The sequence below is a fragment of the Sitophilus oryzae genome, unplaced genomic scaffold, assembly GCF_002938485.1.
Source record: "Sitophilus oryzae breed Bouriz unplaced genomic scaffold, Soryzae_2.0 scaffold_1508_pilon_pilon, whole genome shotgun sequence".
Lineage (NCBI taxonomy): Eukaryota > Metazoa > Arthropoda > Insecta > Coleoptera > Curculionidae > Sitophilus > Sitophilus oryzae.
Genome location: NW_022146179.1, coordinates 817,467 through 832,247, shown reverse-complemented (window position 1 = coordinate 832,247; position 14,781 = coordinate 817,467). Strand labels below are relative to the sequence as shown.

The 14,781-nt window shown below is 31.8% G+C and overlaps 1 protein-coding gene and 1 long non-coding RNA gene across 5 annotated transcripts in view; one reads left to right on the top strand and one right to left on the bottom strand.

Moving 5' to 3' along the window:
- The window catches only part of LOC115878352 (DNA-directed RNA polymerases I, II, and III subunit RPABC3), a 75,798-nt gene that overhangs the window by 53,032 nt on the left and 7,985 nt on the right, over positions 1–14,781 (top strand). The window lies entirely within an intron of this gene.
- Positions 75–426, bottom strand: LOC115878355. Its single transcript, XR_004049505.1, has 3 exons — positions 408–426; positions 187–350; positions 75–123 (listed from the first exon to the last, which is right to left on the bottom strand). It is a non-coding gene; the product is annotated as an uncharacterized LOC115878355 (long non-coding RNA).

Below are 14,781 nucleotides of genomic sequence, written 5' to 3'. Positions count from 1 at the left end.
GACAAGAATGGCAATAAAAGTTGCTAGAAAGTAAGATGTTATCTTCCATCATTCTACATAAATCATAACGTGGTACCTTTCTTGATTTTATTTGTTATGTATGACATAATGTTTACATGCCGCCTAAAATTAAAATATAAATAGATAAATAAAAATCTACATATTTAGTTATAATTTAAAAATCACCAGTGTTAGCTGCACAGCTTAAAAATTTAGTTCCCTCCACTTTCTGTACACTTATACCATTGCAGTCACATAATGTTCAGGTGTACTTTTTATTTGATTGTACAGAAGCCCTTTTTTATTGAAGTATCCAATCGAACTGTTATCATTATGATTCACTCTATGCTCTATAAACAATGGTTTTATTACTTTTAAATAACTTCTTCAAGAAAAAAAAATCTCACCTTGATATTTTAACTTCTTTATATCAGCACTTAAGTATTTTAAATTATCTCTATAAAAACTGTCCACCATATACTCCGTCACCATTCGAAAATGATACGAAAAAGTGTTTTCATAGTTCTGAGCCATTTAGATAAAATTAAAAGTTATAACCAAGAAAATTTACCGCTGAACTGAAAAGCACGAAGAAAAATAATAACAAAATCCAAAATGGCTGCGCCCGATTCGCATGAGCCAGGCAGTCAGTCATACCAACATATGATATGAAACTTCCCTTTCTACGATCTGAAACGTAATTGGTGAAGGCTATGTACGTCACAACTCACAACTCAACCAGGAATGTTCAAGTTTGAAATTATAATTTAATTTCTAAAATAATATCATGGAATTTTTCCTAATTTCCGATGTATTGTAAGTAATGAAGACTTAATCTATGCGAATTTATATTTTTTGGAACATGCATGGCCCATTGAAAATAAGAGTCCTGAACTATTAGGTGAATTTTTTTTTTCTATACTATATGTAGTACAAATCACATACACATCATGATTCACGATGAGCTATATGTATGGTGCACCGCACATAATATAATCTTCGTTTGTTTTGTACCCACTACATCATAATACCGTATGATCGAATAAAAACGGCGTCAGCGATGGCTATGAAATGAAGATCGCTGTCATTTTATATGTAAATTTATATAGGAAATGCCATCGATCGTCATTTCCAAGCCAACTGGACGCCGTTTTTATTCGATCATATGGTATAATCATCATTGATCAATCATCATTTGTACTACATATACATAGTAATGTATAAATCTTTAGAGCTTTTTTAACGTAACTTCGCAATTGATGCATAAATTTCGTAAAAAAATACATCCAACAAACAAATATCCAAGATCCAAATATCGACTATTATATAATACACTTACCGGTACGAAAAACGGGCACCTTAAAATTTTTTATTGAAGTTTAATATATTTATATAATATTTATTAGAGCTGCAACAAGTCAGTTTTAAAAAGACTTAAGTCTTAAGTAATTTATAAAATTTAATTGATTTAAGTCTTAAGTCAATTTCAATATAAAGTTCAAATGACTTAAGTCAACCAAACCAAACCAAGCCAAAGTCATTTTCTTTCAAGTCAAGTCATTTTTGTAAAGACTTAAATCAATATAACATTATTTAAGTCTTTTTTTTTACTTAAGACTTTTTTTACTTAAATTATGATAATACTGATTTAAGTCAGTAAAGATTTAGATACAGATTAAAATAAAATATTATATAAACAACTATAATAAACAATAAAGAAATAAACGCATCAAGGACCTAAAAACACACATAAAAACATCAACAACTTAAATAAAATTAAATTTTGTGGTACTTTGTACAGGTTGTCCCATTTTTGTGTGTTTTACAGGGTTTCTCGTTTATGGGCAGCGGTACAAAGATACGTTTTTCACAGAGGCTACTTTATTTATGAAACTAAAAATGGTAAAGTTTACCATCTATATTATGCTTCGGGATTGATCCCGAAAAATTAGACGAGATATCGCGAGATCGGGATTGCATTCCCTATGGTAAACACATACCTAATATATTTGATGAAGGTTGAAAATTGAATGAAGGTTGGAGCCACAGCTTAATTCGTTGACCGGGACTTTTCAAGAGGAAAACCTTTTGGGGAGTAGTTTTAGGGGGGGAAATGTAACACCGTGCTCGACCAGTTTTGGCCGAAAAAATGGCCCCAAATGACTGAGAAAAAACAGTTTTTCGCAAATATCTGCCAAAATATGCAATTTACAAAATTTTTCTTAAAATAAGAAATGAAGCTTATAGGTAAATTACCTACAAAAAAACTTTACTACGGAAGTCCCAAAAAAGCGGAAAACTCACGCATAGTTGTTTTTTATTAAAATGTGATTAAACGAATATGTACTTCAAACTTTCTGAGTTGCTTATTTTAAATTTTAAAGAGGCTCTAAGAACAACTGTTATAGAAATATCTTGACAAATAAGCTATTATTGTGAAAATATGAATAAGTTCGTAAAAATCTGAAAATTTTTGGGTTAAGGAATGTTTTCTCGTTTTTTTTATTATCATAAAATATGGCAAAATTAAACAAATTCTTAAATGTGATAGCTGTTGATTCTACCTTTTAAATGAACTTAATCATCACAAAATATTAAATTTTAGCCGATTTATTGAACAATTTGTCCTATCAATCAATGATACGGTTATGAAATCTATCTTCGGAGCGTTAAGACTTGGGAGAAAAAGGAGAAAAAATTGAGGGATCTTCCAGGCGGAATATTTCGAAAACTACTAATTATACTAGAACTATTTTTGTAGGCAATTATCTAAGCTTTTTATTCCAAGAACGAAACATTTTAGTAGGTACATAAATTTATACGAACTTTTTTACTCATTTTTATCTGCAAAATATATTACGAATTTTCTCTATTAGTGCCGTTTACATGGAGCGCCCTGTCCGTTGGTTGAACAACTACCGTGAGTTTATATGAATATTATCACATGGGCGCGGATGATCCGTCCAGATTTCGTCCGACCGTCATCCGTCTAGCCTGTGCCTTGGCGGACTATCTTTGCGCGGGTCTGCTATAGTCTCTTATCATGGCTTGCTTCGTTGAGGCGGCCATGGCCGTGAAGCTCACTTTAGCTCTCCAACCGTCTTCTCTCTTTAGCCTTTCCATTGATGACCAATAAAAGAAACATATCGGCCGATGAAGGAGGAGCTTGTATTTTAGGTCCTACCCAGGTTGGGGCATGTTGGGTCTAGGTCTTGCGTAAGGTTGCTGTTGGTCTTACAGGCATTACGCTAGGCTTGGTCTTGCTTTTTTTGCAAAACCAAGACCAGTCTTGCCCATCACTACCGATCAGACTTACACAAGTCCAAGACCAAGCATGCAAGACTTTTGCGGTCTAGCATGCTGAAACATACCGAATATTACCTAATGGTTTTTGACCCATCATAATATAAATTTAATCTAATATAAAATTATCGTGTCAGAGGTCACAGTTTTAGTTACCATATACTCCTTCGTAGCGGCTTAACGGATATTATATTCAGTATGTCTGAGAACATCATCTGGTTGATATCTATTTTTTATACCCTAAGTGATAAGGGTAAAGTAATTTTTTTTGAACAAAAATTTTTATTTTTATTTTTTTATGTGGCATTAAAAATACATACAACCTTAAATTTTCATCTTTTCAATTTTCATCGTTAATTTAGAGCATTTTTTAAAATTATAGAGTGTTTTACAGAATGTCTCCAAAAGGAAGTTACACATCAAACTTGTGTTTTTTGTAATGGAACACCCTATATATTAATTGATTTTCGGATTTTAGCAGAAAAATAATGGTGAGTTACATATTTAACTTTTTCTAAAAACGAAAAACAAATTTTTAATTTCAATAAAAACTGCCTATGTATGTACCTAAATTGGAATTTACCTGGTATAGCCTAATATGTAATTAAAATAACTATTGTTCTTTAAATCAAACTAAAACTTGACCCAAAAAGTTATACAGGGTCAGACAAAATTAATATTGAACATTGGTCACCTTTAAAAGCAAGTTACTCTTTTATTTTAAATGGAACACCCAGTATATTATTCCGATATTCAACGGGGAATTCATGTTTCTTCAAAATACTATAAAGGTTGCCTACCCCTCAAACAAAGATTTTCATAGATATTTTAATTTTTGTGATTTAGTGTCAATAGATATTTATTATTTGATAAAATCTAGTGGGTGGTGAGATACCCTGACGTTACTTCAACATAGCTGTCAAATTAGTCCACCTTTAACAAGTAGTTATCATTTTGTATTAGTAATTTTATCAATTAAAAAAGATCTACTGATGCAAAATCATAAAAATGAAAATATCTACAAAAATCTTTGTCGAAGAGGTAGGCAACCTGAATAGTATTTTGAAGATATACGAATTCTCCATTGAATATCGGAATAATATATTGTGTGTTCCATTTAATATAAAGGAGTAACTTGCTTTTAAAACTGACCATTGTTCAATATTAACTTTGCCTCACCCTGTATAACTTTTCAGGTCAAATTTTAATTTGGTTTCACATACAATGGTTATTTTAACTAAATATCAGGCTATACATCAGGATAAATTACAATTTAGGCAGCTGTTATTGAAATTTAAAATAAATTCTTCTTTTTCAAAAAATTTAAAATATGTCGAAAACCTAGGATCTAGGGATATTCTTCTTTAATGGAACTCACCTTTATTTTTTTCTTAGAATCCGAAAATCAATTAATATATAGGGTGTTCCATTACCAAAAGCCCAACTTTGATACGTAACTTTTTTGGGGGACACCCTGTAAAACTCTCTATATTTTTAAAAACTGCTCTAAATTAACCTATATCTGCTCCCAAAATTTCATATCGATATAAATTACCGTTTTCCTTGGAGCCTCCGAGGAGTTTCTTTCCTCCTTATTTGGAAAAAAATCGAAATAAAAATGAAACTTCTACACCCTGTAGGTATCTCCGAAACGAAGCATTTTAGGACATAATACCAGCGGCGTAGCGTGGCGTCAATACAAGGGGATGTAATAAGTATGTAGCTGCAATTAACATTTTACCGAGACACAATTTTTTTTATTAATATTTTTAATTTTGAAGTTACAAAAATAAATTATACAAAAAAACATAACAGGTTAAAAAAATAATCAAACCATATAAAAAAAACTAAATTTAGGTAAAAAAAACAAAGCTGTATGAACGTGTCTGTTAGATTTTAAATTTTAAAATTAAGATTAATTCTTCACAATAGATCTTTAAGGTCGCGGTGACTAACTCCCCTCCTACCCTCAAACCAAACCAAACCAAACATTCTACAAGATTAATTCTTCTAATATGCATATTTGCGAAAACTTTTATTACATTTTCTTCAAATGAAGAAGAGCGCATTCTCTCTGGTAATGAACTATCAATGTTCATCATAAATCATCATGAAACACCCAGAATATTATTATTATTATTTAGATATTCAATGGGAATAATAATATTCATGTCTCTTTAAAATACTATTAAGGTTGCCTACCCCTCAAACAAAGATTTTCCTAAATATTTTCATTTTTATGATTTAGTCTCAGTAGATCTTTATTATTTGAGAAAATCTAGGTAGTTGTGATACGTCTGATGTTACTTTAACATAGCTGTGAAATTAGTTCAACTTTAACAACTGGTTATCATTTCGTGTCAGTTAACATAAAAAAAATTCTCAGAAATTTACAAAAAATGGAAACTTATCCTACAGTAAAGAGAACTGATATATGTAATTCTATTAGTTAGTGACTGTAGTGTGCAGTCACCAATTAATAGAAATTTTACATGTTTCTAATTGATCTAGTCTTGACATTTTTATTGGGGTATGTTAAAGACAGTGTTCTCGACCAACTATTGTCGACAACATGAGAGAAATGATTGTGATTGCTTTTCGAAGTAAAAGTCCACATATGCCTTTTAACATGAAAAAGTCTTTTGTAAAGAGAATCATTTTATGCTGTGAACAGGAAAGGAAACATATTGTGCATTTGATTTGATTTAGCTAATTTTTGTGTCATAATTATACGCTTATATCTAGTTTTAATTCTGTAATATGTAATAATTAAAATATGTTTTAAACGTGTATCTTTTTAGTACCGTTGAGTATTTTACTTTACATCCTTTACTTTTTGTTAAATTAACAAAAGGTATATCACAGCCACCTAGATTTTATCAAATAATAAAGTTCTACTGACGCAAAATCATAAAAATGAAAATATCTAGGAAAATCTTTGTTCTGAATTCAATGAATTCTCCATTTAATACCGGTATGATATACTAGTTATCCTATTTAAAATAAAGGGGTAACATGCTTTTAAAGTCAAGCGAATGTTCAATATTAATCTCACGTCTCACCCTGTATAACTTTTCGGGCCAAATTTTAATTTGGTTTAACATACAATGGTTATTGTAATTAAATATCTGCCTATACATGGTAAATTACAATTTAGGTAGCTGTTATTGAAATTTAAAATTTATTCTTCATTTTCACAAAATGTGAAATATGTCAAAATCCTTACAATTTAAGCATATGCTTCTTTAATGAAACTCACCTTTATTTTTTTCTTAGAATCCGAAAATCAATTAATGTATAGGGCGTTCCATTACAAAAAACGCAACTTTGATGCGTAACTTTTTTTGGACACCTTATCTTTGGATACTCATGGCTAGTGTCGCCATGGCAATTTTCTAGTGAAACTTAGTAGCTATTTTAAAAATCGACATTAGTTTATGGACTTTATTTAAGTTTATGACTGGTTATTTTTATTTAATTTACCTACAATAAGGTTAATAAGTAAGTATTTATTATTTTATTAAGAAAAATGAAGCAGTATCTGCTGGCGGAAGGAATGGATATGTTACTAGTTATTTTATTTTGTGGGGACAATTGCTTGTTGGCCTGAAGGGTTTATGCTCAAAGATATCCAAATAGAAATTTTCTTCACAAACGTTCCTTTGAAAAACTATTTATGCTATTTCGCAGAGCTGATAGAGTGGTATGTATATGAAAAACCTATTAGGCAGAAACCTGTCTTTGGAAGTGAAGAAAACGAATTTGTCTTAATTGGCTCTTTTATAGAAAATCCAGTATATCTACAAGTCATCGTAATATAAATCAAAGAACTAACTACCTACTTCTTTATTTTTCTTGATAAAATAATAAAAATACTTACTTATTAAACTATTGTAGGTAAATTAAATAAAGGTAAACTGTTATAAATTTAAACAAAGTCCACAAACAAATGTCGATTTTGAAAATACTAACTGTGCTAAATTTCTACTATCACTAGAAAATTGCCATGGCGACACAAGACACAAGCCATCTTGATAGCCATTTTATTGAAAAATCGCTTTTTATTCAAAATCTGAGCCAGATAGGTATAGGAAACCATAAAATAGTTTGAAAGAGCATTTAAATCTGCTTCGACCTATTGTAAAAAATACATAGTATTGTACTTGAAATAACGAAGTTTTTATGTAAAATAAATATTTAAAATAGACCAGCAATTTTTGATATCCCTGTATACATTTAAGGAAGCAATAATTTTTTTGTAAAGTTTATTTCTCTAGCTTCAAAGTCAGCACAAGAATTAACTCTGACAGTAATGTACAGGGTGTTGACACACTTTTTTATTATAGCATGCATATTTAAATATCTTTAAATATCTCAAAAACCAAAGCATTTAAACATGTTAAATCAACCAAACCAAACCAAACAACCAAACCAAACCCTTATAATAAATGTCTTATTTTATGTCCAAGAATCCAAAAATAAAATAAAATACCTGGTGTTCCATAAGAAAAAATTTAACTTTGGTATGGATCTTAGTTCTGACACACCTTGTACATTTCAAAATAATTTTAAATTATGCACATTGCCTTACCACATATACCCATAAAAGATTTTGTTTCTACATCTTTCCGTTTTCGTATAATCAACCGAGGCGAATGAGGTGCGTCACCCTGTATACTCCCAAAATGTCATTTCGATGTAAACCCCCGTTCTCCTTGGAGCCTCCGCATCGTATGAGAGACCACCCGGTATTTATGTCGACTTTTGGTTTAGTGATACAGCTTATTGCCAAATGCCTACCATAAATCATATATGTATATGTATTCGTTGGCAATAGTTCCGGGGAAACATTTGTTTTGACATTTTTTATTGAATAAATTATAAGGGACGATAGATAAGTAAATAAAAACTTAAGTGCAATCTTGCACTGGTCGGTGGTTGGTCTTGGTTTTGCAGGTCTAGCGCTATTCTTGCACCAAAGGCAAGACCAATGCATATCTCTCTCTCTCGCTATTGTTTCAACAATAGCCTATCACCATGTCACCGACCATGGCCTGCTCCGTTGAGGCGGCCATGGCCGTGCAGCTCACCCTCCGTTGCTTCCGTCTTCTTTCTTTGGTCTTTCCATTGATGGCCAATAAAAGAAACAGATCGGTCAATGAAGGCGGAGCTCGTGTTTTAGGTCCCACCCAAGTTAAGTAGTTGTCGGATGGTTAGTTGCATACATAGATTTAGTAAGAACAGATATCACATTGTGCATTTTAACCCGATCAAACAATCGGAGGTTGACTACGTACTGTAAAAACCAACTGAGATAGAGAAGGCGACATTGCCACATCTTAAATTTGCGCCTATCTACTTAGTTTGATTTGCAGAAAAGGTGACTTTAAAACCTTCACCGGATATCAATAAATCTCAATTTCTTAATTAAATTAATAGTTTATTTTTAAAGAAGCATGCGTAATAATATGTTATTAACCAGAGGATATATGCGTTACTATTAAAGGACATGTTTACTGTTTAATGTGCTGAAACGTCCAGAACTATTGGCAACGTCGCTGCTAGTCTTCCAGAATGAAATGAGCCGTCCGTCCCACCACCCCTCGCGACGGCCCTTGGTCCGTTATAGCGTACTACGTTTAGCTTACGGTGTGTTTGAAGTCGGAATCAAGTCCGAAGTGAACTTTTCAGTGTTTTTCAGTAGTTTTTGTTTTTGTTTAACGTACTTTTGAATCTGCGAATTTTCAATATGGTAGGACAGTGTCAAATGTGTGGAAAAATAAGCTCAAATTACCCAAATTTGTCTTTTCAAATGGTAGGTATTGTTTCCGCCGTAATCGTACATAGGCGTCCCACAAGGGAGCCTCTCACAATTAAAATAACTTCTAATTATATTTGCTGAATTTTGATCTATTAAAACAAGAACGTAGTAGCCGGTAATTGAATTATAATTCGTCTCAATTACTACCTAACTGTTGTAGATCATAACAAATTTGAATATAAACGTTGCATTTGAAACTTTATTATAAGCCAGAAAGTGACATTTTTTTTAAAATTGCGTCATATTTTGGTCATTATATACGATAATCTAAAGGAATTTTGCTCAACAAATAAACAAAGGTGTTTACCCGACCTTTTTTACATTTTATTGCATCATTATACCTTATATCTGCCCCTTCGGTCTTGTTTAGACAAGTTTTTACCACTGTACAATACAAATACCTCCTATATTATAATATATTCCTAGAGTTATTTGTACGGTGTGTTTACCTTTTTTAGAATGGGACGAACTGTAAATAATTACCTATTACAATGTATAATAATACCTATATACAGAGTGACCCAGGCCTCCAAAAAAGCTTTTTACCTATTACGTTTTTGGTTTGTGATTTTTATTTCAATCTTTGGATAAGATCGGGGCCATTGTAACGCACATTTTTAAAATATTTTTGTCAACATACGGGGTGATTCAAACCGCAATACATATGCTTAATACAGTTCATGAAGATTGGGACGTTTAACTAAAACTTGATTGATTAAGCTACCTAAGTAATGGATTTGTAAATAAACGTAATATTCATTATTATGCCACAAAAATCCCATACTGTAGCACACAGATTTGATACTTTTAATGATAAATGCCCTCTATTGGGAGACTAAAAGGTAATTGCCTCGTATCAGAGCCATCATAATCCGAGAAGAAGACCGAAAGTCAAATCTTGTCTTATATTTTCAAAAAAACACAATTTTCTCATTAAAATAAATATTGATTTTAGGTATAGGAAGTTATTAATAATACAAGATTAAACAACTATTACACAGTACTTCACAGGAAGCTATCGATTGCGAACTAAATCGTTACTAATTACTAATTTTGAAAAGTTCTTTTTAAGATAACAAAAGGTAAAACTAAAACCTAAACTATCATTTGAGATTAAACGGGAAGTTCTAAATAATGTCGCTTATTCTAAACAAGAAAAATTTATTTATAAGTTTTATAACGTCTCTAATTAAATTTGGACGAAAATAATATTTCTGTTTGCTGTAGGTAATTTTCTCAGGAAAAATACGTAAATAAAAATGACTTTTTAAGTCAAAAAAAGTCAAAAGGACAAGTTATTCCAAAAAAGAACTGTCCTTTTCAAAAAAAGACAGGTGGCAACCCTAGGTATTTCTGGAATGACAATTTTTTTTTGAAAATATGTTTCGGCCACCTATGATTACAAAAATGTCTAAAATGTGCTTTACCATTGCCTCCATATTCTAAAAAAATTGAAAGAAAAGTCACCAACCACAAACCTAATATAGAACTGTTTCGGAAGCCTGAGTCACCCTGTAAATATTCAAAAGTAACTGAAAATTTATATAGGAGTAACTGAAAGTTTAAATTGAATATCGACGTTGGAGCGATTTTCGAAAACTACCTACTAACGTTTCAACATAAGTATATGTGGGATATTAATTATATCATTATATTAGACCTTATAAAAAAACTCATCTGACGAAAAAGTGTTAATGTAGTATATTAATATGGAGTAAAAATTTTACTAATTACCTACTTTACTTTTATTTTACTAATTAAATTCGTTCCAAAAAACGATACGCCACTGGCCATTAGAACAATACAAATGCGCCTAGTCGCCGGGGTCGGAAATTTTAGACTTCTCTGTCTCTTCTGTCCTTGTTTGACACATTGGAATGTTTGATACACTACCAACGAGTATTTATGAATGAGATGTTCGGTCTATCTTTATAATGTCTTTGGTTGCATAGGTTTGTCAAGGGGGTGATGTAGAGTAGGCCTTGGTGTGAGGATGGTTATCAGACTGTGTGAATTATTTAGGTATTTTTATTTATCTTTTTGTGTTTGGTTGAAAAGTTGGATATTATTTGATTGTTTTGGTACATACATAAATAGTTTGAGTTATGAATGTAAGGGATAATGATGAGCGAGACTGTAGTCTTGGTCTTGGTATTACTTTTTCTGCATGACCAAGACCGACCAGTTTAAGACTTCCTTAAGACCAAGCATGCAAGTCTTGTGGTTTTTCATTTCTTTAATTTTTATGTGATATAAAAAATGAAATAAGAAACTTATGTGTAAGTATTTTCACTTACTTATTCTTTACTTATAAACTAACTGTTTAAATTTATTACATGTTATTACTTATTACAAATAGTGTTTCCCCGACTATTTGCATAAAATTTTAATGAAAGAAATGATGATTCAATATACTTACTACCGGGTAGTGCATCGTCGTTGGAAACATAGAAATCCCATGCATGCATGCAAATTTTAAACTGTCCAAATAATGGCTCTCCTATTAATTTTACAGCTAAGTGGTAAGTAGGTTTTTTGCCTATGCCGAATACACATGCCAAATTTCAACAATTTTTGACAAGCCGATTTTAAGTAATGATTCTGCATTTATTTTTAAATTATAACTGAACAGGTAACAATACAAAAACCAGTCAAATGTCAACATACCTAAGTTGTCAACCATGATTTTATCATTACCAAATTTAACTGTCTGTTTCACCGGAAATGACTATAACTTTTGATTTTTAAATGTATTTAAATTTTTACCGAGTATACATTTAAAAATTAGAGAATTTTTAAATGTATACTCGGTATTTTTTTACTTTATTCGATAGGAAATGACACTCTGGATAGAATGACGTCTCGTATGTCAAATTTTGAATTTTTGTATTTTAAATTTCAATCTAAAGTGCCATTGCTATGTTAAAAACACTAATTTTTAACCAAGGAGCCTTGGAAAAATAGATTTGATCGTCTGATGTTCGTCATAAATTTAAATTTTTACCGAGTATACATTTAAAAATTAGAGAATTTTTAAATGTATACTCGGTATTTTTTTACTTTATTCGATAGGAAATGACACTCTGGATAGAATGACGTCTCATATGTCAAATTTTGAATTTTTGTATTTTAAATTTCAATCTAAAGTGCCATTGCTATGTCAAAAACACTAATTTTTAACCAAGGAGCCTTGGAAAAATAGATTTGATCGTCTGATGTTTTTAGTGTCTTGTCCTGGCAGTTTAAAAGATGCCCTAATCGTATTTTAAATAATATCTCAATTTTTTCAAATGGAACAAGGATGACTCATTAGCATATTTGGAAAAATAATTTTTTTACGAATAATTTTACACCACACACTTGGTATTTCGAGTCAAATTGTCGTTATGAACTGCATGTTACAATTTCAAATAAACCGTATGCGAAAATGTCAAAAGTTGACATATAATATGTCATTCTATTCAGAGTGTCATTTTCTATCGAATGAAGTAAAAAAATACCGAGGGTGCGTCATTTAAAAATCAAAAGTTGTAGTCATTTCCGGTAAAACAGGAAGTAACCGAACACAATTAAATATACGTCAATCAATCCTAATTTATGGCATATAATAACATACCAAATCTCGTTTTTTTTATCTGTAAAAATAAAAAAGTTATAGGGGTGAGCCGCTTTTGAGACGCACCCGGCATATTTATTTCTGTTCTATAAAATGGAAAATGAGATTCTTTATATTTCTATGTTTTTGATAGTTTCTAATGCCGGGTCCAGACCAAGGTGACAAAAAATAAACACGATTTTGAGACAAAAACAAGACAAACTTGTCACAAAAAATAGAGACTTCTGACAAGACAAACTTGAGACAAATTGTCCACACCGCAATGATAAAAGTACAAAAAAGTCAAAAGTTTAGTTATTGCGAATGAGTTTTATTAACCATGTGTAGTCTTCTACTGTTGGCAGCACACGCCATCCACACTGCGCCGACAACTTGTCGCAAAATATACGAACAAAACATAGACACTTTGATCTTTACCGACTCGAGACGGGACATTGAAAAGTCTCCGAATTTTGAAACAAAACAAAAATGAGACAAAAATGTTAATTTTTTTAATAAATGGCATGTTAATATGTATTGAGTTTACACATTATACTGTCTGATCGAAAAATAACTGCGCCCAGTTGGCTTGGAAATGATGACATTCTCCATATAATTTTACATATAAAAAACAGCGATCTTCATTTCATAGCCATCGCTGACGTAGTTTTATCTCGATCATATTGCATAAGGGTGTCAAAATCTTTGAGTTTTGTGAAATGTTTATAGATCTGGCAACGTCGTTTTCGCGTTACACCGTTCGTTCCATCGTTAGCTGCTAGCTGCCGCTCCGCCCACCACTATCTCTTCTCCGTAGTCCATTCATTCGTTCTTCATGTGGTAGCTAGATCCTTTTATGTGACCCGCTTCGAGGACAGGAACGCGTACAGGGCCGGCCCTGCCCCCGCTAGGTCAAAGTCAAGGTCACCGAGGGCCCTTCTTCGTCGTTGCCGGGTGGAACGCCGATTTGACATTGAACTTGGACATTTCCTTGCCTGTACAGTGCATCGGGCATGCGGCGGCAGCTGTACGTGGTCGATTCTCGATTGTTTTTGGTGTTTTTCGACTGTCCGGGCAGAGGGGCGTGGCGATGATGAGGCGATTGCGGTTTTGCCAGGTGTACGAGATTTATAGGATTTTGGGGTAAAAACCGTTGGCATTAAAATCATTAGTTATTACAGTGCTTTTATTTTCTCTTAATTCGAACATACCATAGCCACCTAAGCGAAAATTGATTTTAGTCATGATTAAAATTTAAATAATCTTTCGAAATATAAACATGAAAAATCTAAATGAAGAAAATATTAAAACAGACATAAATGTTCTTTTGTTTGGGCCGCGGTTATTTTTTATTTAACTGCTTTGGGATAGATACTGTAATTACTATTACTTCACGACAAAATAATTGATAAATTAAATAAAAACTATATTTACACTTCGCGGACATTTTATTGCCTTCACCAATTAATTTTGGAATTTTGGTTTCAAATATAGTTTTTCAGAACTTATCTATATCATTGTTCATATATTTTTAAGTTTTAAGTTACTCGACCGCTTGGACAAATTGTGCTTTGAATGGTGGTCAAACTAATAAATACGAATAAAGCATAAGCATATTATATATACTATAGTCGTATGTCATAAGAAGGTCATTGATGCTAGAAAGTATCACTGGCCTTTCACATGTACAAAAATATCCAAGTCCTTAAAGTGCCGAAAGAACCGGGAATTAATAATTTCGAGTCCTGGTTCTTTAGTGTCCCAAAGGGATCGGTACGTCCCGATACTTTCGGTACTGGGATCTCCCGGTTCTGAACCCTAGTTCACACTGTAGTATAGTGCAGTATATTATTCTTTTTTGTCAGTCATTATAATAAGCATCATTATCACTTATGTTCATTTTGTAGGAAACATCAACCATAATGAATATAACAAATGTTATTTTATATATTTCTTTTAACAAATCTTATAGAAACCACACCATCAAATGACAAATGATGACATGTTTATTTCATTGACATTATTGTCAGTTTTTAATCTAAGGTTTTTATACTCAAGAGTT